This window comes from Vanellus vanellus (genome assembly GCF_965231255.1).
Source record: "Vanellus vanellus genome assembly, chromosome: 16".
Classification (NCBI taxonomy): Eukaryota; Metazoa; Chordata; class Aves; order Charadriiformes; family Charadriidae; genus Vanellus; species Vanellus vanellus.
In genome coordinates, this window is record NC_138921.1 from 5,568,193 (window position 1) to 5,595,408 (window position 27,216).

The window sequence follows — 27,216 nt, forward strand, 5'->3', positions numbered from 1 at the left end:
TTAATATGAGCAAAGCCAGGCTGCAGATTTTAATTCTTCGTACTTTGCTTTTCTGATTAATGCTTCTGTACTTCTGTGCTCTTTGCATACATTATTTGCTGTGAGGAAATTGCTGATTTTTATTAGTACTCATTTTCCTTATTAATCCTGCACATTCTTATCCTGTACATTCTCAATTGTTTCCATCATTGGTAAATAGATCCTGGATGATATCTTGTTTTCTGATTCATAAAGCTGGCTTTCCTATTTAGGAACCAGTTTTATATGCATTTTGTTGTATTGCCCAATGTATAGGCACAATATAGATAGGGAAACTCTTGTAAAATATGAGAAGGTGCAGACTTGTAGGATAGTGTTTTAAGCTGAAGTAGGGTGTAAGATAAATTGAAGGAGAAATTGAACTGTCACATAATTCCAGAGGAAACACTGGAGCCATCAGCTGTAAACATATTTACAAAGAGAATAGATAACCTAAATGCAAGTTTGCTGCACTTTGAAAGTAGAGTAAACAGCTTCACAGAAAAGTACATTGAAATAAGCCTATCAACTCACAATCTTAGAACTTATCATTTCTATGTAGAGAAGTCTTTATTTCTGGTGATCTGCATATCATTTCCTCAGCCTCTTCTTTTTCACTTCGTATATTCTTCTCAAAATACTGTTCCATTTTCATTATAGTTTACTGGCTTTTTGAATAGTTTTGTTGTACGCAACAGACTTCTACAACCAATTTCCATACAGTCCATTAGGCAAAGCTTATACAAATCTGTAACCGATATCACACTCTTCCAGTTACAAAAATCGTATCAGATACCACAAGTTTCTTCTAAAACATCATCTTCTAATACAGCAGTTTGATTTAAAATCAAACTGGAATTTCTAAGTATATGGCCAATTTCAATTGCTATCTTTCCTGTATTTTTTGCTTTTCTTTTGGATGACAGATACTGTTTCATAGTAACTGAGCTTCTTTCAAATGATTTAATGCTTTTAAAGTGCACTTAAAAAAGCATTAGCCTGTGAAGAAATTTAGAACAGGCTTAATATAGCATATCAGTTTTTCTTGTTCACTGATTAGTTGAAATAGGATGATGCCTTCAGTTAGAATGGTGTGAATTGTCAATCTGTTCTGCTGCCCATCTATTCATAAGAAACAATATAAAATAATGTTAGAAAAAAATGTTTTGGGAGATTTTTCTATTCTAGATCCTTTAACAGTCTGGATTGATTTCTATATAAAATAATGCTCATAGCAAAAGCAATTCATTTAGTTTTCTAAAACAGATTAGGAAAGGACAATAATAACTCACTGTAAAAGCCTCATTAGAGATCTACACTTTTTTTTTTTTTTTTTTCCTGGAAAATTAACCCTATCCTTAAGAAAATCCTTTGAGAATGTTTTAATCTAGCTAGTGGTAAAAATCCAGTATCGTGTGCCGATTTTACTAAATTTTATTTACTAGTAATCATGCATTTATCCAGCATAGTGGTTCAAGATATATTTCACATGCATCTTAACAATTCTCAGTTCAATTTCACTTGTTCAACAAGTGAATAAGTGAGCAGAAACACTGCCATGTTTATATTATGGTATCAAATCCTTACATTAAAGAAATAAAAATCATTAGAGTGTCAAAAGATATTTAATAATGTATCAAAGATATAGACATTTCAGGAGAAATAAGGCATCACACAGCTAAGAAATGAAGAAGAAAAAACTTGATTTATCAGCCAAACTGGGAAAAGCCAATCTTCCTCATCAATATGATTATTTTCATGACTACCGTACACTGAATTAATCCCTAATCTGTAATATCACCATTATGTCACTTTTTTTTTTAGTTTACAGATCGATAGTAGTTCCTTCTAAAAGTGCATCAGTTACACAGCAGTGCAATGTCAGGTAAGGTGAAGCTATCCAGTAAAGAGAAGATAGGATATAAGATAAAGCCTTGGCTCACCAAAATGATTATGTATTGAACTTGTGGGTCATGCATATGATAGATTGCTAACATTTTTCCACTGTTTATTGCATGGTATCTGAACTCTTTGCCCATCCATAAAACCTTTAAAAGAATCTTGTTTTTCACTTTTCTTCTGTTTTAAAAAAATTATTATTTATTAGTTTAAAGTTAGGTCACATAAATTAGTTTTAAATTTTGCACCGGAGGCAGAAAGACTCAAATAGTCTGAGTTTAACATTTAGGCAGTTGTATTTTTGCTGAAAGAGTTCTGTCCCATGTTTTGGGGTCTTTTGCTCCAAAGCTGACAGCATCTAGCTTCATTGTAAGGTAACTGTGAGTCAGAGACTTAGTTAAGAACTATTCTGAAAATGGATTTTACAAATTGTATCATTTCAGTTAGTTGCTGGTTCAACTTAAGCTGAAGATTTTACAGAAACAATTATCCTTTCTCCACTGAGGGCTTTCTCATGGTGCCTTTTCAGTTTACTTTACACAAAAAATTCTAGGGCGTGCTCATTAAGACATGATTGGTGATTTTGGAACAGCTTGACAAACACTTTTTTTATTCTGCTGTTTCCTTGCTATGAAGATGATCATCCTCTGAACAATAGCGAAATTATATGATAATCCAAAAGTGCAAACTGGAAACAGAAGGGTTTTCCAAGGCAATAGATCCTGGACATAAATTGCTTTCACTGTTCTTAAAACAAAGAGGTAAAGTGGTATCTGTGTCATCTTCCCCGTACGAATATGATTAGGGCATGTGGCGTTTCCGGTGATACAAAGAAGATAGAGTTTTATAAAAAAAAAAAAAAAGGCCGTCTTTATCAACAGCTGTGTAATATGACTGACACCTAGAAATGCACCTTCCAGAAAGAAGGATCTAGCTGTTGCTTTCTAAATCCTCTAGAATGTTTCCTCAAAGTATCCTATCTCCAATAATTGTTTTGTGACCTGCTGTTCTGTCTCTTTGTTCATCAGACCTACACACATAAAATATACTTCCTCTAAATCCTTGATGTTCCTATTGATGTGATCCTCTTGATTCAGTGTTGGTATTTGTAATACATTTCCATTACAGAGCCTACTTCCTACAGCTGAGGCCTGAATCGCAACATTATAATACAGAACTGTGTATGAAAGGATATATATTATTTTTAAAACTTAATTATTAAACTTCACAGCAAGATGCTGTCAAAATAGTTTATCTGTACTAACTATACAACAATTCTTAAACTTCTCTATTTTATAAAACCCTCATCTCAAACTGCTCTTCCTTGATTGTTCTATCATCTTGCGTCAATGGCTTAATGTTCCTTGTTCTGTCTTGCTATTCTTGGTTCCAGATGTGTATGGTTCAAAAAAATCCTTCTTGAAAGAAATACTTACTTAAACACTTCTTGTAGCCTAAAAGTGTCTCAGGGTATTTCTTGCATGCAAAGCTGAGATAATAGGTTTAACAGACTGGTATATTACCTTTTTTTTTTTTCCAATGTCTTTCAAAAAGGATTTACTAATAAACATGCCCAAGCCCATGCTGATTTTATAGGTAGACTAATAAAGGTTTTGACAGGTCTTAATTGGTATGCACTGGTCATCTGCCTCATGATTTGCAAGGTTTTTTTTGGAGAATAACTTCATGCAGACAAGTCAATACAACATTCTTGACTTCTACAGCTAAAAGTGACAATGCTGTTATTTTGACATACTGAAGTGTTTATTTTTATATACATATATTTTAAAAATACTTTTGTTCTTGGAAAATGAAAACCACACTAAATCTCTACATAGTAAATATTCTAATAGTGAGGCTTAAAATGTTACATATATTTACTGTTTGTTTTTCATAGATTTTTAAAAATTGTCTTTATATTACATACTGTGTTCCATTCTCCTCAAGGGTCAAAGTGCTATAGTAGAGTCTGCAATGGTCTTTCACGGACTGGAGCTTGTATTTTTAATCAGAAAAACTGATCTTCTAGGATATAAATGCTTGTTTATACTATTAGAATAATTTCAGTAATGCTCAGGATTTAAATATTTGTAATGAATAAATAACCAAAGTAGTTACTCTGAGTAAGCCATAAATAAAAATATAGATAAGTCAGCGTATTTCCTGCTTCCAATTAGATTTTATATGATTAAAAGAATATTAAGGTTTTATGGCTATTTTTCAACATTAAATGTACTCAGTTCCAATGTATGAGTCTTTTTGAAGAGGTGAAATTTTAATTGCATTTTGTATCAGATGATCTATTTGCTATAAGTGAAAGGAATTGGAAGCTTTATACACATGAGACTTTAAAATTTTAAATAAATTGCTTGGAGTTGTGAAATATTTTTTCAGTTAAAAAAGATAATTCTATAAGTACTTTTAGTGTTGTATTTTTTCATTGTCTTAATTTTATTTCTTTTGTCTGTGCAGTGAGGTATACAGTTATTCCATAACTGCTGCCAAATATTGTAACAGAATTATTAAAAGGAGTGTGGATGCTAAAAGAGGAGACAAAATCTGGCTGATTGTAGTAGGACCCATTATACAGACTTGAGAGATGTTGAAGGCAGGAGGTAGGGGGAAGGAGAAGAGCAGCACGCCAGCTAACATGTACAACCACTGCGAGGTGATCTCAAGAAACAACCTATTAGTTTTTAAATAGATCCTTTCTATTGGTGCAAGTGAGAGTGGGAATACAGGTCATTTTTTCCCCAGATATTATTTTCAGAAGCATGAAGAAATCCTGTTGGTTATGTGGGTGGAGGAAGGAAAGGTGAGTTGTTGTGGTTTTGGAGGGGTTTTTTGTGCTCTTTGCTGACTATTTATGTAATTCAGTTATCACTGCACTGTACAAACATAGCAGAGACCTGATTTTAATCCTATGTTGACTATGTATTGATCTGTTTCATGCATTGCTTAGAAGTAGCCTGATGTTACCATAGCCTTGGTAAAAAGTCTAATTTAGAGTTCCAAACCCTCTTTCTTTTTTCCTACGCTGCTCACTCACATTCTCCAAAATGAGCTATTTTTTGTTGATCAGTTTCACTGATCATATTTACAGTGTGACCTCACAAATAGATGTGATGGCATCATCCATAGAACAGTACCTTTGCAATACAAGATTAATTATTATCATACTGTGAAAACAAGGATGTTGAATCAAAGCCATGTGTCCTTGATATGGAGCAACTATGACTGTAGCTAGAAGACAACTGCACTGAAAGTTGAATGTCATGTATGTGTATTTCCACATGTTATGGTGATATATTTAATCTCCAAAGATATAAAATGAAATATAAGATCACAGAATAAAAATTTTAAAAATTGAGGAAAATGCAGAATGTATCTAACAAAATTTAATTAAATAGCAAATTTAAATACTGGTTTATGAATGAGACATGGAAATAGAGGAGGTACTTTTTTTTCTGGGGCTGTTTAGATGTAGATTGGGTTAATAGATCTCTGGATTTCTAAGACAGAAAATAGTGTAGTAAGTTTTAATAGCAAAATGAAGTGTGGTATACAAAGGAAAATAATGATTCAGTCTTTTCTCAGTCAAGTTGAAAAATTCCATTTTATAAAAATATTACAGGCTTAAATTATATTTTCACCTTTATCCTGTTATCTTGTTTAAACCGCTCTTGCTGTTTTAATCTGCACTCAAGACTGGAGCTATTACTACCCTGAGTGTAATTATACCTTCTGTCTACTAGAGGAAGGAGGGAAACTGTAGGCTACTTAAGTGTTCACATTTCCAAACTACACGGTCACAAAATAAGCTGTATACTTCAGTAACTATTATGTACCAGCCCCTCTCCTCTCCTCAGTATTAATGAGAAAGATAGGGCATCTATTTAAAAAACAAACAAAACCCCACCCCCAACAAGTAGACACCATAATATTAACAGACTAGAACACAGACATTACTATATTTTTCTCTTGATACTATCTGCTAAATTGGTTAGTCCATGGGATTCAGCATCCAAAGTGGGTCCTTCCCATTCAGATGCTAAATTCCACAAAATACATCCAGCGATCTGGCCTGAGACAAGATTTCAGCTGCACACTGATCCATGATAGTTGTAAAGAAATCATTTAATAAATTCCCTTTGAGGTGATAGTTAAATAGATGTTAGGTGGAGGTGTCCTGAGTAAAAAGGAGTGCTGCAGCTTTTCTAAAATGTTACCACTGCTATTCTGCTCAAGAAGAAATTTAAAACAAAAAGGCCACAGCGAGTCAAAGAAATGTCATCTTGTTCTGAGAATACAAAAGCCATTCTGTACACAAATCATTCAATTCCTTCTTCAAAACATGAATATTTAAAATAGAAAAATGCATTGACAAAAAATGCTGATGTGAATAAGTGAAGAGAGCATTCAAGGAAATAATTTTTTTGAGAAGTACCCTTACTACTTACTCCAAAAACCAACCAACCAAAAAAAACCGCTACAAAAATCTGTCTTCAGAGCCTGATTGGTGGCACTGAAGCTTAATTCTAACTAAATAAAGATTGCAAAATTGCTATCGTAAAGTGTATTTCAAATCTAGGTGCAAATCAGTGCTCATCCCATGAGGTCCACTTCACTGGTGAAATGACTGGTCTTCCCTAAAATACAAGATTGAAATGACTGGTCTTCCCTGAAATACAAGATTAAAAAAATCAGGAGGTTTTTTTTTTTGGTTTTTGGGTGGGGTGTGTGTGGTTTTTGGTTTGATTTGGGTTTTTTTGTAATGAAATATGCAGGGGTGTTCTTGTACCACTGGCATCTCTGGAGACAGATTGATTATAAGCTTTCCTGTAACCATTTCTCTGGAATCAAGGATCACAAGGAGTGTCGGTGCTTTTGTAGAAGCTTTTAAAGCTGAGTAGTGTAAAATAGACACGTTATAACCTTTACTGTGGAGTCTACCATGATACCCAGATAAATTATGGTACGTGCCCAAGGCACTTGCTTTACTTTCTGAACAAGAAGAATTTTTAAATAACATAAATGGTGAAAGGTAGTGACATAAATTATAGTTTCTGATTATTGCTAGTTTAAACTGGATTTTCAAAACTGCCTATTTGAGGTCTTAAAAAAAAAAAAAAAGAAAAAAAGTTAATATTCTTGGAAAGCTCTGTGAAGAATTCCAGGCTTTATACCTATAGGACATACAATAAATGTACCGTACCATTTCATCATAAGACTTTCTTGATAGGAATAAATATAAGTTATGCTACTGCAGATATATATGTTTATCTATATATAGTCACAACAAGTGCCAAGTATAAGATGCAAGAGATCAAAGATATGTTTGACAACTATAGGTGTAATTTGAAGTTGCATAATACTGTTATATTACATACAAATATAAAAAAGTGCCATGTTTCAAATTGTCATGAGACAACATTAAAAATAAAGGCATGGTGACAGACTCAGGATTCAATGTTATTTCCTTGTCAATAGTTTTCGACTGTTGCACAGAGCAGATCATTATTACATCAGCGCTGCAGTTCTGAGAGGCAAAAATATATGTTGCTGCTCTGCTATATTTTACGTCGGACAGTATTACTTTGATGCTGTAGTATAGATAAAATGTTGGTACACTGTGATCAGGTTTAGGTTTGCAGGAGATATAATCTACAAGTGGGACTATAATTCTGCTGTTTCCTCCTTATGATTAGCAGGAAGGCTAGCATGCACATTAAAATTGGTTTGAAAAAAACCTAGATCAGAAACAAGACATGAAACTTGGTCATTTGTACACTGGATCAGGTGACTGTTATATTGATTTTCAAATCAGGATGGATGCTTTCAGATATTTTCTTTGGGTGGAAAAAGAGGTGTGATTCTTTTCTCTGCCACGTTGTGCTTGCATTATTCTAAAGTGGGCTTGTTTCAATAGGTTTATCCCTTTTTTAAAAAATCCAAATTGGTCTGCATAATAATAGATCTGATCCATTTTGTGCTGGTGACAGCACTTGACTTCCAGCTCAGGTACTTGCTTGTTGATGTTACCTTATTTGTTAGGAGTTTTAAAAGTTATTTTCATCTGAAGTTTTTAGAAATGTGCAGAACCGGGCTGGTGAAGTTACAGTGGTGCAGCTTAGAAGACAAAAACTTTGCCAAAATAATAAATAGAGTCATTGTTAGTTTGAATGGAATAGACTTATATTAGTAAATGGAAAAACAGAGCTCTAGCTGCTATCCTCCAGAATATGTGAATGATTTCTTGTGTAATTATTTTAAGGCCTGATTTCTGACAATGGCATCTGATATGAATATAGATATTTATTAAATCCATGGGCAGAAGTTAAGCAGAAAGAATAGTGTTTGAATGTGAAAATGAGTATGGAAACTTGTCATAAAGTGAGTAAATAGATACATAAATGCATATATGTGCATATATGCATTCCTTGTTTGTTGCCTCTTTGGAAAATGGTGAATGAACTAGGATACAGAGTACAGTGTTGTGGTTGCTCAAAAGTGCAAAACTCTGTATTAACTAATGCTAATAAATTAAGAAAGTCAGAAATAAGTATATCACAGCAAGAGGACAAAAAAGGATGTTTTTTAGAAAACTGGCAGTTGTGACTTTATATTTGTTCTTTCAACATTCTGTAAATTTATAATCCAATTTATATATAAATTCCATCAGACCCTTATAACTGAGAAATATGAAAGAAAAGTGAATTTCTATCCTCATATGACACCTCAATTGAACTGGATAAATAACTATATTATTGAAAAAATTTCAATCAAAAATAAATCATTGAAACACACAAATGTAAACAAGTTTTTAAAAAGTAATCTAGACTATCCTTAGCACCATTACAGATCTATAATTTTTATCATCTTCTAATTGTATTATGACCTTCAAAATTTATGCTGCTTTATGTCTAAATGACATTTCATATACTGTTCCCTGAATATTGCAGCCAGAGAAAATGGCTTCCTTTAATTTTTATCTAAGTTCTTCTCTTCTGTTTCTCCTATCCACTGTCAAACTAATTACTCCTGAAGTTCCATTTCAATACATGATAAAATAAATTTTTGTTCGTGTGTATGTATATACATATATAAACCTACTAGATATAGAAGCAGTTTGAATTTCAAAATATAATTCTGAATATGGGGAATTCTAACGTAGGTGTGCTGACATGATTGACATTGCATGGATTTATGCGCTAAACTTTCTTAATGTTAATACTGTATTCATCAAGGATTTTTAACAGCATTTGGTGATACAGGTTATTGTACTTATAAAAAAATCTCAGATAATTTTAGTAAGTGCCGTACAGTTATATTTGCAATACCTGTAGATTTCAACAATTATTTACACACATGCAGCACAGCAGCAAGACTTGAGACTGAAAATGGCAATATATTTTTTTCCACTTCTAAGGAAATAGATGATGTCTTGGAATATTTCTCAAGATTCCATTAGGTGCTAGAGAGGCAGGACTGCCAAGAGGTGATGATAGTGACAGTCTACACTGTATTTAAGAGCCCTTGCCAGCTGTATGTGTTCAGACTCCTGCCATAAATCTCATCTGGCCTTGTGGCAGACAATGCTGGAAATCACGCAGGAAAGGCTTAAGGCAGACTTTTCAAGTTACCTGCGTAATGCAAGGGCATATAGGATGAATGGCAGACTGATCCAACCTATTACATCCATAATGAAGAAAGGTGAGTGTGCGATTCTGCATTCAGAGATAGTAAAGACATCATTCTGGCATGGCCCACAATTTACTTTTCGTCCTGACATGTAAATGTGGGCTTGCATCTATGACAAGTAGTTAAAGTGTTTAGATTTCAGAGAGGAATCAGTCCTATATTCAGCATATAATTCACAGCCCTTCTAGCACATATAGTGCAACTACTAGGACAACTAGATGTACATTTTTAATCAAAGTCTGCTTCTGTCTATTTTTAAATAAATGCAATTGCTACTTGCCCATTTTAAATTGGAAAATCTGAAATGCTGTTAATGTGATTTTCATGGGTCTGCTCAAACATCAGGTTTATAAAATTATTTTCTCTACGAAGAAACTAGATTTTTACATTGGGTTTAAAGACTTCAATATACGGGCTGTTGACAGCAACCTGAGAATTTCTGTTTCTAGAAACATACCAAGTTGTTTTAGAGAAGAGATTTTGTGATCATTAGTACAAAATCTGCCTCTGTAGCAAGTTTAAATCATCTTCTATTCCCTTGAGAAAGATTTCAACTACTAATGGTGAAATCTTAGCATCATTTTATTTTGCACTGTTCTGGGAAGTCAGGCATTTCAGATAGAAATTCCTGGTTTCTCTGCAGGTCAGATGATTGCTACCTATTCCTCCTTCTCTCCCTGTGAAGAATACATTCTGGGCCTGTTCTCCCCAGAATACCTTCACTTATGCATATGATCATTTACATACAATCAGCTTAATTTTGACTGCCTGCTTCAGCAATACAGTATCTGCCATATAAACCATCTCGTTATCTGTTTTAATGAATATTTTAATGCCAACAGTATAAGCACACTTCTCTGCTATTTCCATGGAAACCTGAAGAGGAACTTAAAATGAATGCAATGGAAAACAGAGGTTGGCATAGAAAGCATCTTGAATTCTCAATGTGCTTAGGCTAAGTTCAGGACTTGCTAGACCAAAATTATTCTCTGTATAATCACGTACAAAATGAATTATAATATTTCTGACCTAATGTATAATCACCAAGTTGAAAACAGAGAAGCAGTACACAAACCAAAATCAACATATAACCTTCTTCCTTTTAATGGATTGAATAGAAAAATCATTCTACATGTCTTTAAGACATCAAAGAAATGGACAAGTGATAAGCAGCCATGCAAATAAATGAAAAGTCCTTTCAAGACTTCAAAAGCTAGTAACTTTGTTAGTTTTTCTCTTCTTTCCTGTGGGTACAACTCATGCTTAGAATGTCTCTTTTTTGATTCAATCCAAGAACTACTAATTGAGATCTCGCCAACCAGACAGCAGTTATTTTACAGAGATAACACTAAAAGTTGATTGGTCAGAAAAGACATCAGGCAGGCTGCTAGGACTACTGCATAGTTCTCAGCATTGAGTAAACCTTAAAAAAAAAAAAAAAAAAAAAAGGTAGTATGACTTGTAATTCTGTAATAACAGAAAAGATCAGATGCTCAAACAGCTTCCTTTTTTCTCCCCTACTCCTCTATACCGTCTGTTACCCAAATTGTCATTACGTTACCAGCACTTCGTATGATGTGACCATAATCCCTCTTGCCATCCCACAAGCAACAATCCAAGCAACAGGGTAATTTTTTTTGAAATAAGCTAACAGCGCTGTTTTTATTGTCTCCTGAGATCAGGAGAGACCCATGAGACACTCCTTTGTGAACAGGACCTCACTGTGTGTAACTCAATTAGTCTTGGGGCATCTGTCATCCCTCTTGGTTTCAGTCATCACTTTCAGTTGGAATTATTAGATGGCAAAGAAAAATAATAGTGGGGTATACTCAGACGTATGTGGAATCCCATAGTTTAGGAAAAAAATATTCAGACTACATAAAATCCGTGTATATAATGCATGATAAAATTTGGGAATGGATGTACAAAAGGAACAGCCTTATCTTCTACCACTGCAAATTCTAGGATTAATGTAAAGCACCACAAGAACTTTTCCCCAATGTAGGAGAGAAGTAATTTTAGAATAGTACAGTAGGATCAATTTAGAACTAGCTACAGCCAAGATCCAAGATGCTGACACACTTGCAAACACCAAAACGACTAAGGAGCCTTATTGTACCAGTTTAGAGATGAGAAAGCTAGGGAGAGAAGACACTCATTCTGCCCTTTTGCAAATAGTATAATTTATGTTGATTTTTTTTAAAGCTATCCATTTGCAGGGGAAAAAATATTTTCACCTATTATTAAGAAAGAAGAATAATAAAAATCCAACAATTTTAGCAAAATCTCCTTAATATTTGGAAAGGCCCTTGTCTCACATATATGTGTTTTTCATTCCTTTGCAAGCTTGAATTAATTTGAGCTGTGCAAATTCCTGTGCTAATATGAACTGTATAGACCATCATTAGGGAGATCTGACCAGGCTCTAATGGTACAAAATTATATAAGCACTGTTTCACATCTGGAATGTACAAGTTTGAGGAGGAAAACAGAACTGGAAGAGTGAGAAAGTTGGCAGTAAGTTTAGATTGTGAAGCAGTGTAGGTGGAATGTGAGGTAGAGTGGGGTTTAAGTGATCTGGTGAAATCAAATAACCAAGAGTTAGTAAATGGAGAAGATTGTTGGTGTAACCTTATTTTGAACGTCTCGTTTCTGTATATTTTGATTCAGGCTTTACAGTAATGATGTTTTTTTCTATGGTTTTTCTGCTTCATTCAATGAATATAATGGTTTTTCTATGATTAATGAGGGCTTATGTGATAAATAAGACTGTCAACTGTATGAATACTGCCATCATCTGTTGCAGAGGGAGGAAAATGTGAAATGAATGGAACATAGGATTATAGGAAAAAAAGAGAAAGTTCATATGGCTAAAGCAGCTGAATGGTACTCTGAAAATCTGTACTAGATCCTGGCATAGGTCCATGTTCCTTTTTGGTTCCAAATTAGTTTCTTAAATGAAAATTTTTGTGGGTAATCCCACATTCTTCCTTACTCTTCTCAGAGAGACCTAATTTGAGATCCTGTGATTTGATTTGCAGCAGGTCTGATTACTCAGAGCTAGACCAGATATCAACGATAGCTTGAAAAACCTATTAAACTTTGTCAAAGAAATAAATACGTGCGCTGAAAAGTTAGGTTCTAGAAAATTAGGTTGGGTGTCTAGAATTACTGGGTTCCTTCTAACTATATTTTCTCATTGTATAGATTTTCATTCTCTATTTAATAAAGTTGCTTTTAACAGTACCTCTTGATCTGGCAACATGCTGTGAAAACAAATGTAGCCAATGAAATGTTCAGATACAATAATTACAAGCTTAAGAAGAAACTAGTAATTCTGTCTTTTGAGCAGCTCATAAATAGTAAGTTTATAGGAAAGCATGAGTCTAAAAATTGAGTTGTGACAATAAAGAAAAATATTGACTAGCACGTGACATTGTCCATCTTGCAAGATGAATGAGACAGGGTTCCATGAAGAAAAAACTGTGTTCATGTAACATGAGATTTACATTGTGTTTTGTACAATCTCGAGTAAGTTCCTGTAAATAGGCTCTTACTGAAATTGTAATTCTTTTTAGAGTATCAGTGATACATGCCACATGTAATTAATTTTGTTTCATTGTCTCTTCATGGCATATTATGTATTTCTGTATGTTTATATCCTGTGGTGGTCACTAGTTCCTGGGACGTTCATTTCACACTCTGTGATGAAAAATCTGACAACACTGAAGATGAATCTTCACCTTAATTGAGTATTTAATATTGTCAGTGTTAAAAGCAGAAATCTACTGCAGATTTTTGTGCTGACTAGGATTGAAAGATGAAAGCTGTTGAACAGCTACTAGATAGTGGACTTCTAACATGACTGTGAACTTACATTTTTGATATGAGGACTCGTTACAAGAAATTTTCTAGTCAAAATGGTGCGTGTGTAATGTTTTAAAAGTCTAGAAAAAGTTAATTTTAAAAGATATATGCATTTCTTGCAGAAGCTGTTATTATTATATAATTCTTTACTATTAATATTCTTCAAAATTTAATTTTTCTTTCCAATATGCTTATAGCATACATTATGGTGACTGTAAATGAAAAAATGTACTTTTCTCTCACAGATAAAACTGTGATTCTTAAGACTCATAATGCAGTTTGCTTGTACTATACAGAGCCATGCTCTGATGGTTTTCATTTTGTGGTGCTGCTGTGAAAAAAAAAGGATATACGGCCTTTGGAAGGAAGGGCAGGCCACCCAGGAGGATTACAAAGAGGTAGTAAAGCGATGTAGGGAAAAAATCAGAAGGGCCAAAGCTCAGCTAGAGCTAAACCTAGCTTCTGTTGTCAAGGACAACAAAAAAAGTTTCTATAAATATATTAGCGATAAAAAGAGGACCAAGGATAATATCTGTCCTCTAGTAGATGGGGCTGGTAACATAGTAACCAAGGATGAGGAAAAGGCTGAGGTACTTAATGCCGTCTTTGCCTCAGTCTTCAGCAGTAGGACCAGTTGTTCCTTGAATTCTCCGACCCCTGAGCTAGAATACAGGGATGGGGAGCAGAGTGAAGCCCCTGTAGTCCAAAGGGAAATGGTGAGGGACCTGCTTCAGCACCTGGAGGTGCACAAATCTATGGGGCCGGATGGGATCCATCCAAGGGTGCTGAGAGAGCTGGCGGAAGTGCTCACCGGCCCACTGTGCATCATTTATGAACAGTCCTGGATAACTGGGGAGGTCCCAGCTGACTGGAGGTTGGCAAATGTGACGCCCATCCATAAGAAGGGCCGGAAGGAGGATCCAGGGAACTACAGGCCAGTCAGTCTGACATCGGTGCCTGGGAAGGTCATGGAGCAGATCATCCTCAGTGCCATCACACGGCACATGCAAGAGAACAGGGTGATCAGGCCCAGTCAGCATGGCTTTGTGAAAGGCAGGTCGTGCCTGTCAAACCTGATCTCCTTCTATGACAAGGTGACCCACTTGCTGGACAAGGGAAAAGCTGTGGATGTTGTCTACCTGGATTTTTGCAAGGCTTTTGACACCGTTTCCCATAGCATTCTCCTGGAGAAACTGGCTGCTCATGGCCTGGACAGGTATACTCTTCGTTGGGTAAAAAACTGGCTGGATGGCCGTGTCCAGAGAGTGGTGGTAAATGGAGTTAAATCCAGTTGGTGTCCAGTGACGAGTGGTGTCCCCCAGGGATCGGTGCTGGGGCCCGTTCTCTTTAATATCTTTATCAACGATCTGGATGAGGGGATCGAGTGCTCCCTCAGTAAGTTCGCAGACGACACTAAACTGGGGGGGCGTGTTGATCTGCTTGAGGGTAGATTGGCTCTGCAGAGGGATCTGGACAGGCTGGACAGATGGGCTGAGGCCAATGGTATGAGGTTCAACAAGGCCAAGTGTCGGGTCCTGCACTTGGGTCACAACAACCCCATGCAGCGCTACAGACTGGGGGCGGAGTGGCTCGAAAGCTGCCTGGCAGAAAAGGACCTGGGGGTGTTGGTGGACAACCGGCTGAGCATGAGCCAGCAGTGTGCCCAGGCAGCCAAGAAGGCCAACACCATCCTGGCCTGCATCAGGAATAGTGTGGTGAGCCGGACGAGGGAAGTAATCATCCCCCTGTACTCGGCACTGGTGAGGCCTCACCTCGAGTACTGTGTTCAGTTTTGGGCCCCTCACTACAAGAAGGACATTGAGGTGTTGGAGCGTGTCCAGAGAAGGGCTACAAAGCTGGTGAAGGGTCTGGAGGACAAACCTTATGAGGAACGACTGAGGGATCTGGGGTTGTTTAGCCTGGAGAAGAGGAGGCTGAGGGGAGACCTTATCACCCTCTACAACTACCTGAAAGGAGGTTTTAGAGAGATGGGAGCTGACCTCTTCTCCCTGGCGACAAGTGATAGGACAAGAGGAAATGGGTTCAAGTTATGTCAGGGCAGGTTTAGATTAGATGTTAGGAAGCATTTTTTCACTGAAAGGGTTATTAAACATTGGAATAAGCTGCCCAGAGAGGTGGTGGATTCACCATCCCTGGAGGTGTTTAAGAAAAGGGTAGATGAGGTGCTTAGGGACATGGTTTAGGAGTGGTGGTGTTTTTATCAGGGTAGGTTAATGGTTGGACTTGATGATCTTAAAGGTCCCTTCCAACCTCACTGATTCTATGATTCTATGATTCTATGATTAACATCACTAGAAATATTCCAAATTTACAGCAGTGTAATTGTAAACCAAAATGGGCTTATTCTACCTTTTCCTTTAATTGATGGATTCCTTCCACCTATTTTACAGACTCAAAATCTGTTTGGACAGATGGCAATAGTGAATATCTGCCTTTTGCCAGGTGAAAAAAATTGAAGATGTATAGATATGATTACTTAGTTGCTCATTTCAGTTGAATTTGGTAAAGTATATAATGAAATAGTTTAAAAAAAGGGGAGATGGCCTGATAACCCAGATAGTGGTGTAGCTAACCCTCTGCTGAGGGAGCACCCACCCATATACGGAAATCGCTTAAAGTAAGGGCTGAGACACTGGGAGAGCTTAGTACTGGAGCACTGGGTCTGATGAAAAAGTGTGTGGATCATTCTCAATGTCTACTCAAAGTGGAAGCAATGATCCACCAAAAGTCTGAACAAATTCCACATCAAAGTGGATCTTTTTTTTTTTCCTGAACAACTTTAGCAATAGGGATTTATACCAAGAAGGCAGTTTACATCATGTGACCACATTATGTTTTGTTGTTGTTGTTTTTTAAAATTTAATTTTTAAAAAATTTTTTTAAAATTGATCAACCAAAATTATTTTTATTTCTTTGTCTGCAGTCCAACAGACTAGAACTTTCATGACAAATATGGGAGAAGCATTTTTTCAGAATATGTCACTATTTCTTTCCTTTCATTCTTCTCCCATTATTCTAAATAACTTTATGGAAATTATCTCTTGAAACTGATTTGATCTAAATTCCAGTAATGCCGCTTAAAACCAGAATAATTTATTGAAAGGGAAAACAAGATTCTTTCTTTCTCCATGCCGCTAAACAGCTGCTTTTGTACTCCTCAGTACACCTCTTGGCTTATGCAAAAAAGGCCAAGATCAGACCCAGATTTAGACCCTCTATTTGATGCTGCTTTGCTGTTTTTCATTTAGCTTTCTTTCTCTGTTCCTTTATGATTCTTTCTCTGAACACTGACCTGTGTGCCCTACAGCCTTCATGTTTCTTCTAGGTTAGTAGGAGGCAACCTCAAGACCAGCATGATGGCAAGAACTATGTTAGAATTATAGGCAAGGCTGCTCAAAGATCTGAAATAACCACTTGCTCTTGAAGTACGCTATGTTAGTCTTGCAACATAGATGGGATAAAAAGGGAAGATAGCCATTGTTCCCACTAGAGCCCTAGCTGTGCTGAACTCTGTAAGCATCCTACCTAAAATATCATCAAAAATGCAATAAAAAGAAAAGCTGGAGCTCATGCAAGAATTTAAGCTTAAACAGCTGTGAGGGCAAAATGCCTCCTCCACATGTCATACAGTCTCAGAAATAGTCTCAGTTTTTGTGGGTATTCATTTGTTCTCCCCTGTAGTTAATTTCAGAGTATAGTGTTTTTACCATTTATTATATAATAGGTTGTTTTTATTGTTCAGATACTACTGAAGAATGAAACTACTGGCCAACTTTCTGGTTAAAACTGGTTTAGCACCAATGTGGGCCAGTTTTCGTTCCTTTTTTTTTTTTTTTTTGGACAATGCAAATTACTAGAGGTCAATATTTCTAGTTCCAAGACCTTTGCCTGCTTTTTCTTCTGAGAAACAGTCACTGCTTCAAATGATGGTGAAGTTTGTAAAACAAACTTTTTTTTTTTTAAACTGGACAAGACTAATGGGAAGGGGAAAATTATCTGTGAACTGTGGCAATTTTACATGGGTTATGTAAAGGAGAATTTTTCGCCAAGCATACGCTGATATTTCCTGCAATATACCCTACCAGATAACTGAACCAAGGATTGCATCAACATCTTTCTGCCTAAGTGCCCTTTTACTTTAACTGCTTTTTGAACTCAGTTACACCTTTATGACTCTTACTATTATTATTCTCTAACACCTCATGACAGAGTTTTACATTTAATTATGCATTACACAGAAAGAATACTTGTCTGCTGTCAGATAACTGAATTTGATGTTTCTTACTTCTTGCATTGTAAGAAATGGTGCAAAAACGATTCCCTATTCACCATTTCCATACCATTCATGATTTTATAAGCTCTGCTGTGTTCTCCCTCAGCTATTTTTTTTCCAGGCTGAAGAGAACTAGTTTATTTAATTTTTTTCATATGACAGTCATTCCATACTTGTGATAATTCTTGCTGGGTTTCTCTGTGTTTTCTAATCCACCTAACTGTTGCAAATGATCCTTCATCTTACTTATATCTATTGGCTTTCATAAATATCCAGAAAGTCCTGTTTTTAAAGCTGGACTTGATTGTGTTGAAATAAAAACCTCCTTACTTGAGAAGTCCTCTTTTCTTTATATCATAGTTTATCAGGTTGGATTCTTGTCACTGATGTTTTGGATTTCAAATGTTTTTTTTTATCCAGAGAAAGGGCATTCACAGGCACTGGATTTTGCGATCTGTCCCCCTGCCATTATACTGTTACACAAAATTATTAAGCTTGCTAGTGCGTTCTAGTGACATACTACTGCCAAAAAGTAATGGAGTTCTTTCATTTAAAAAAATAATTTTCTCTTATGTTTGCAATATATTGTTTCACTTCAATTAAGGCAAACAATTGTCTGTGTGACAGAAACAAATATTCACCGTGTTGACACCCTTCCCCACACCTTTCATGTATTAGAAAAATGCACACTTCAAAGAAGGTGCAATGAAAAGCATTGTTTCTTTACACATAACCTATCAGCTAGAGCTTGGGTTATGTGTAAACTGTTCAAAAGGTAGGTTAGTAAACAGTTTGCAACAGTGGATAAACACTTTTCTTTTCACTTGCATATTCTCATGTAGTTCTCATGCAGATTTCTGCAGTATTTTAATAGCTTAGGGGATACCCTAAGGTCCAGAGAGCTTGAAAGAACAGAAATCAATAAAAAATGGGTAATCCACAAAGGCCACAACTCCATTCTTTGACCATTTCCATTTCATCCTGCCTTACCAACAGGATAGTGACAGTGCAGTATAACTCTTTCCATCAAAAGGGATAGCCCTTACGCTTGAATTCACCTCATCGGGATGGGGAGTTTGATATCTGCTCAGAACTGCATGCATAAAATTGAATTCTCCTTTATGGATTCAACTATAAATATGTTTTTACAATTCATGGAATTATAGAAACAAAGGCTGGATGTGATCTCTGAAGGTCACTTATCCTATCTTCCCAGCTGAAGCTGGACTATTGCCAACAGTAATTCAGGCCAGCTATGGCTTTATCTAGTTGAGTGAGGAAAACCTCTATGGATGGAGATTTCACAAAATTTCTAGACAAATTGTTCCAGTGCTGTGCTAGTGAATTTTTTTTCCTGACATTAATCTGAACCTCCCAAGCTGCAATTAGTGTTCATTGCCACTTAGTCTTTCATCTGATACTGCTGGGAAGAGTTTAGTGTCATCATCTTTGTGACTATGCTTCAAGTAATCGTAGGCTGTTATTAGGTGATGCTTTAGCCTCTGCTTTGCCAGCCCAAACATGCCCAGTTCCCTCAGCCTCTCCTTGTAGGTCGATGCAGTGTTAAGTTACTTATTGCCTAGACACAGAAGGCTGACATTAAGCTTAAAGGTCTCAATTAAGGACAGTTAAAGTCCTGGACCACTTTATGTGTAAAACTATGCAACATTCCAGCTTTGTTGAATGTGTACTTGAAATGCTCCTTGTGCCCTTGAGCTAAGCAACTATTCTAAAGGCCTGAAAGAAAAATAAAACAAAAACCGCACCCCACTTGGAAACAATGAGTAAGCATTGAAATAAATTAAAATATCTTACCAGGAATGAAAAAGCTGGCCTCTATTACCATATATATAACTCAATCTAAGGATAAAACATCCAGATCTTTACAATTAAAGTATGGGTGTTCATGCTACCTTGGATATATTTTAAAGAACTATGAGATTTTGAATCAATATGATTTTAACAAATGAATGGTTTTAAACTAGATTTTTTTTTTTTTCCTAAACTCCAGAAATATGCAGTTTGCTTGGAATACTGTATAATGCTTAAAAAAAAACAACACTCCCCCCAAAGCAAGCATAGATATTATATGCTGCTATTTGCTTCTTAGAACTAAGTTAAGAACTATCTTAATTTGTACTCATGAAATCCTATTTTTCTGGCACTGTCAAAGACACTGAAGATTTATTCTTGTATTCCTTTTATGGCACATTTGCCCTCTTAAAACTGCTTGTCCCCCAAAATAATACACAGAGAAGCACAGTGCAAGCTCTTGTAACTCTTATATCAAGAGGCTTATATAGCATAAAGCTCTGTTGACCTTTGAGGTGGTAAAAGGAGAGCATTAACAGTTGTTCGCTGAGCAAGTGAAACATAGCAAGCTTTCCTTTAAGGAGAAAAAACAAGTTACCCACACACTTTAATGATTAAATGGAGGCCTGTGAAAAGAGGTATATTCTATGATACTATTTATCTTGTGTACTTTTACTACAGCCCTGGCAGCACTGCCCTGGCTGGAAACTATCTAATGTGTAGGTTTTAATATGTTGGCCCATTGTGACTTTAAGTTTCTTTTGGCCTGCGTCAGCTGCAGTAGCATTTATTTTGCTCATTCCTAAAAATACTGACTTTTGTTGCTGTTCTATCAGGCATAGGACCAATATTGACTGCCCCATATTTCTATTCTCCTGAACGTACCTTTTTCTAGAGCTTTCCTCTGGACTTGTAATTCTCTTATGAGAAGTAATAAATATAGCACCTATCACATGCACATTTTATGACTTCTAAATATAATTTTCCTGTACTTCAGCTTGCTTAGAAGATATGTATAGTTAGTCACAAGCAATAACTCAATCTACATGTATTTCTCCACTTTTATTCTGCCCACTTCCATGTCCATGTCTGGCCTTTAATACCTTGGCCAGACATACTGGAGTAGCCTTTATCTGCATCTTCTAGCATTTCTGTTAAATCATGAAGTGCTCCACTCTTTCTGACCCATGAACTCAGTGACTTTTTCCCCTGCTCTTCCAAGAGTTTTCTATGTATCCTTTTTTTAGGTTCCTTTAGTTTATAAGTCTTAGCAGAAGCACCTGTTGTCCTATTCCTTTGCTTGGAAATCCCCTGGCCCAAGATCTAACCCTCCTGTCAGGAAATTTAATCAAACTTCTTTCTCAGCTCAGGCATTCTCCTTAGTATAATTATAGCTTGGTATCAGACTGTACTTATTAGGATTACAAAAATCTGTATTGTTCCTGATCTAGGAATATAAACCAGTTTTGATATATAGTATTAAAGTTTGTTTTACCCCAGTCTGTCATTGGCACCCATGTGTAACTACTACACAACAATGCTCTACACAACAATGCTTAACTTGTCATGTACTCCTACAGACATGACTTTCTGTTTCCATGCACACCTGAAAGGTTGCAGGGATCAATTTTCAAAGACAAACGTTCAGGACTCTGTTAAAGTAATACCCCAGTTAAATCTGCTTTGTCTAGTCTAGTCCACAGTAAGCCTTAGTAACACCACAATTCTTTTCCAGTCACAGGGATGTATATGATAAAATATTAATGTTTTCATTGTCATCCTATACAATAGCCAAGACTAAAGGTCCCCATGTAATTCTCATTCATATTGCCAAATTCAGTTATCATCTGCAGAATTTTCTGTAAAGACAGTAGTAATACTCCATAGGAAATAATCAAGGAAGACAATATACTTTGTCAGGTTCATTTTCCCATTCTTCTCTGAAAAAGAGGTATCAAATATTGACTGCTGCCTCCTCTACCTGTTCTATGTTGTCGCATACAAACTGTAAGCATAAACAATTACATGAAATTATCTTTAAAATAGTGAGGAATTGATTTGCTAGTTTACAAATTTTGTTTGCTAGTGTAATTTTTTCTCCTGATTTGAGGATGAATCTGTTTAAAAAACTGGAAGTAAGCTTATTTCACGCTTAATACATTCCCCCTCCCCCCACTATAAATATGTATCTCCCTATCCAAAATTACACAAGATTTCTTCAGGGCTCCACTTCATAACATCCATGTTTCTCAGCCTTCTGTATGCTCATTTCATAGTAAAGACTTAAGGTTCCTCTAATATATAGCCTTCTTTTATCATCCCTTTCAATTTCCCTTTATTGGTGTGGCATAAAGTATATACATAACATGCTATGTTAGTTTTCCACCTTTCTGCCCTTCACATTCCTCTTAAATATGCAGGACACTGAAAGGAATTTTGGTAGGAAGGACAGAAATAGATGGCATGTGCATGTATATATCAAGAGGATAGGTTCTATATTGACATAGCTGCTTCTAGTTATCCTGACCTCCTTCCTGTTTTGTTTACCACATAATTGGTCAGGAATTCCTGCAGTGATTTTAGACTAATGTAACATTACTTTGGTGATGGGATAATGAGTTTGCTTGTAAAATAAGTTAAGCTGCTAAGTGACTTAAGAATACTTCTTAATGAATTCAGAATGGGACTTACCCTTCTGTGTCACCTTTTCTAATTTTGACATTTTAGAATTCCCAACATTTTATAGGAAAGCTTTGGGATCCTAGGATTGGAAAGAAAGGGTTTGGAAAGGCAAAACAATTCTGTCTAATCAAACCCCTGTTGGTTACCTTGTCCCTTCAGGGAGATGCCAAGGCTCAAAACAGGTATATACAGGACAACACAGGTAAAGTGTTTTATCCCAGTTTAATCCTGCCTCAGTGGGGTTCTTAATTTCTTTATTTGAGAGAGATATCAAGTGAACTGGATTAAGTCTGTTTACTTCTCTCCAACAGATAGTTTCTTCTTTTTGATTTTTAGATGAAAGCAATTATGTTTTGTAACTCATGAAATTAACATCATCTTTCCCTGTCTAGACCCCCAGGCACCTGATCCTATGCATTCTTGTAGGAGTCTTCTTTCTTTGAATAAAAGATGAATCATACAATAGTCTTTTTCTTTTTAAATCCAGTCTCTCTCGTCCAGCATTCAAACAGAAAGGACTAACTCCTAGACAGGAAGGACCTTTCAACTAGCACTCAACTAGCACTCAGGATTTTTTTACAAGAAAAAAGTATCTCTTTATATTTATCCAGGCAATCTCTTGCTTTCTGCATCATCTGTATTTTTTCTGCAAAATTATTCTGCTTCCCCCTGCCTTTCATTATACACTTTCTCAAACATAGTTTGAATTCCTGAATTGCTTTGACTACGACTGTCTTGGGCAATGGTATTTCCTTCAATTTATTTTGTAGACTGTCATTATTTCAGAACAGATTCAATTTCTTTTGTATAGTAATCTTAAGGAAAAAACAATGTTTACATCCAACAGATTCAATCCCGTTTTCACCGCACCACCCCTTCTTCAAATACTTTAGCTTCACCTGCTTTCTTTAGAAGGTCTTAAGTTGTGGATCTCTAAACAACACATTTGAAAAAGAAAGAAAAGATTTGTGCCATTTTGTGAAATAGCTCATAGCTACCAGCATATGCTAAATGCCAGCCATTATCGCAAGGAAAAGCCTCAACAGGAAAATAGCAACAGCTTCCACTGGTTCTTCCAAGATTTACTGACATTTAAAGATTTTCCAGCTTTTCTGGAAAGAAAACATTACGATTCCTGCTCCAATTTTAATCATCGTTTATGGTTTACACAAGATAAATTTTATTTAGTTTAGCTGAGGTTTTCACAATTCCTAAATGCCTACCAGTTTTAAAATAATGATGGAAGAGAAATAAAGATTGAAAGATAAAGTTCTAATGTATTTAGTACAAATGGCCATTAATTTCCTTATTTGTGATAGTTTCTCTCTTTATAATTTTTCATTTTTAAGTTCAAAGCTCTCCCAACTGCGACCAGAAAGCTTTAATGTGAAAGGTGTGAGGAGGTACTACATTCCAATTCGGCTCCATTTCCCGAGTGATTTTTCAAATTACTTGCAATCTTGATAACAGGGTCTTCCCTTTTGAAAAGTCTTAGTTGTTCTGGAACTCTATGCTGCTAAGCACACCTCTACTGTTCCAGAGGATGACCAGGGATGTTTGTATGTTTGCAAGTTATTGGAAGAACAGAAGCAGCCATCTGTTCCTTAGCATGTTCTTTCCCTTAAGCAACTAATTCCTTGTTCTCATGCTTAGAGAAGAATTTGCAATTAGCCCCCAACAGGGCCATCTGGATAAGGCACTGGCATTATCTTGCTTATACCCCAGCTTGTGTATAATTATGAAATTACAGAAGCACATTTTTTTTCTAACCACCTGGCTAGCTACCCCACTCAGGATTCATGAACTGGAAAAGACACTGCAGAGAAGAAGAATGCCTTTTCCTACCTGTATTTTCCCTCCATGTTAACAGAAAATTTTTATAACTCCTTTGGCAGTTGTACAATAATTTATTCTATTTTTTTATTATAATAAGCCATTACCCTCTTAAGTTCACTCCTATTATATAGAAGTACAGTAGTTTTACAATATTGACGAAACCAGAAATGAGCCTTTTGTGTTAAGATAGGAGTATATGAGTGGATACATCATGTATCTCTAGGCTCAGTTTCAGCATCAGCTTTCATCTTAGAACTGTGGACATACCACTTCTTATTTAAGATTTTCAGATATATCAAGATGTCATCTGGCTATAAAAAAATGAAAGCCATGTAATGCATTGCTGTTTCAAATGTGACTGACACACTGCACAAATCATAAGCCACCTATAAAGGTCTTGTCTTGCTATGCATATGGTTTTCTCTTAGGTTTGGATTTACTTGTTTGTCATTTAAATGAATTCAGAAAGTGAGATTGAACACTATGTGTTTCATGTCTCCACGTTAACAGGTAAAAAAAAATTTCAGAATAACTTCAATTAGTTTTCTGTTCTTCATATGGAAGTAGGTGCTGCCTGTTTCTCTTTCCCTTAAGTTTTCACAATTACATGGATGACATCTTACTGTTATTTGAAGACTTGGTTTTTCCTTTCTGATAAATTTCCTCATTGTCAAGTGATACATTTTCCTACTTTTATTATGATAGTTAAATTATGAAATGAATTTTGGGGTTCAATTCCCAAGGTATATCATCATTTATGCCATGCAACCATAGTCTCACAATGGTGTAATATAGCATGCATCTTTGTTGGAAATGATTCCTGATTAGCTTTGCATTTTAACTAAAAGTAATTCCATTTAGTTTAGTTAAGGTTTTTATGACTTTCAAATACCCACCAGTATTATAATAATGATGTTACATTGAAGAAGAAATTTCTTTGGTGTCTGCTACAACAGTTTACTAATTCTTTCTTTACATCATGGAAGAGATCACCAAGTTTACATTCATTTAAAACTGCCAGTCCTCTTGTACGTGTTCGTTACATTTCACAATTTATGGAATGGTTTTAACTCTCTGATTTTGTCTTTAAACTATAGAATACAACTGAAGATTTGGTAGTAGAGGGACAGTATTATGATTCACTACAAAATACAGTAATAAACACAAACCTCTTAAAATGCAATATCCTGTTGGCGTGAATGTTCTGAGAGCTGGCCAAAAATCTATATTAATTCTAAAACACTTTTTTTCCAGACAGTTAGCAAAAGCATTTCAACTGAGCTAAAAATTTCTTGCATGGTTTTATTATCAGCTACAAATTCAAGGAAAGAAAGAAGAGAGTGATTATTTGGAAATAGACCTATGATGTTCTTAGGAGATTATCTGTTGTGTCAGGATTTGCATTGTGAAAATAAAAAATAAACCCTCAAACAGATTTTTAAAGCCACATTTTTACACCAATAAATCCGTCTGTATATAAAGTAGGCTCAAAAGTCAGATGACCCCACCTTTACAAAGGAAGAAGTAAACAAAAACCCCCAAATATAGGGACTATATAATTTTGCTTATATTTCAGTATGCCTTAAGAGGCTTGTGAGTTGGTTTTCAACATGGCTACATACTACTGCTGTGGCAGTGCCAGCCATCATGGTGCACCCCGGTGCTCCTGGGACTTTTGAAATGACCAGAAACTGCCAAAGGTCTATGGTTTTAATCTGTAAACATAGAATTAATCACTAAAATAAATAAATCAATGCCTTCATGGAACTCCAAGAACAGAGGATGCAATTCTGACCAAGTCAATCCATAGCAAATGAAAAAGAATAGTAACACAAATAAAATAAGGAAAGTAAAAGAGGTAATTTGAAAAGCTTAGGTACAACAGACGTCTCTTAGTTCAGCAACCATGCATTTTTAAGAGGTAATTTTTTTCAGGATACTGTTTTAGTGTAACAATAATGATCAATACTGTTGCAGATTTCCTTTGAAGTAATAACAATAAAATCTATTTTAATTCTCTAATAAAACCAAATAAAAATAAATTTTAAATGAATTATATTTTCATATTACTTTTCAGGTAATAAACAGTAAATTATTCTTCTCTCTTCATCTCACTAGTCGGAATGTGAAGTGACTCTAGTGAAGTCAAGGGAGATGCACTAGACACAACTGATACAAATTTCAGGATAATTAGGCCCAAAATACTGCTACTTCTATTAAAAGCCAAAATCATCCTCTCACCTCCACTTTCCAAACAGGAAAACTGGCTAGAGTACTTCACAGTCTCTAGATTATTTTCATCCCATCTGAACACAAGTCAGACAAATGGAACACATACATATTTGCAAATAATCTTGTAAACAAAATGAACTCTTCTTTCATATCACAAATCCCTTCTGTTCACTTACTCTGGACCACTGAGGTGACTGATGATGTACGCGTAAGGTTTTTAGAAACCTAAGATACTGCATATACAAAGGAGTGCAATACTTGCAGAAAAATCTATATGGGAAATGCTGTTCAAAACAGTAAATTCATTACAGGTTAACATTAGAAGAAATCAAAGGAGTCAATTATGCAGAAGAATAGGTGGGAATGTTAGAAATTTGTGAAGTGTCATAGTGGTTATCGAATCACTGTCCAAAGTACTGTACCTGTTGGTACTGTGAGAACACTGCCACTGTGTGCTATGGCACATGTGTTTAGTAGAAGGAATATATTACTTGATACACATTGTAATTCCACAAAGAATTCTGTGTATCATCTCCAATGCCTTAATTTCACTGTCTTCTGTTATTAAATTATAAAAAAGAAAATGTGGATTCTCTAAATGTGTTTGACCAATATATCTGACGTAATATGTTTATACAGAATGATAAAATATATAGCTATTGTGAACTTTTGCAAAATTTATGTTCCTTGTATACATATGACAAAAGAATACCAAGTCCATGAAAAAGCAAATTTTTTTTTTTCACTTGGGAAGAATGCTAGTATTTTATATCAGGTATAAATGCAAGAAGTCAAACGAACTTTCCTTTTGTTTTTTTGTTACAAGAGGTATTTCTGAAAACAAATTGCATCACTGTGGAATTGGACAGGTCTAA

At 35.6% G+C, this 27,216-nt stretch overlaps 2 protein-coding genes across 2 annotated transcripts in view; one reads left to right on the plus strand and one right to left on the minus strand.

Annotated features, from left to right (window-relative positions):
• Nucleotides 1-27,216, minus strand: part of RSPH14 (radial spoke head 14 homolog) — a gene marked incomplete at both ends in the record, with an annotated part of 105,009 nt that overhangs the window by 62,448 nt on the left and 15,345 nt on the right. The gene's annotated exons all lie outside the window — the stretch shown is intronic.
• GNAZ (G protein subunit alpha z) overlaps nucleotides 1-27,216 on the plus strand; it is a gene marked incomplete at both ends in the record, with an annotated part of 48,937 nt that overhangs the window by 18,101 nt on the left and 3,620 nt on the right. The window lies entirely within an intron of this gene.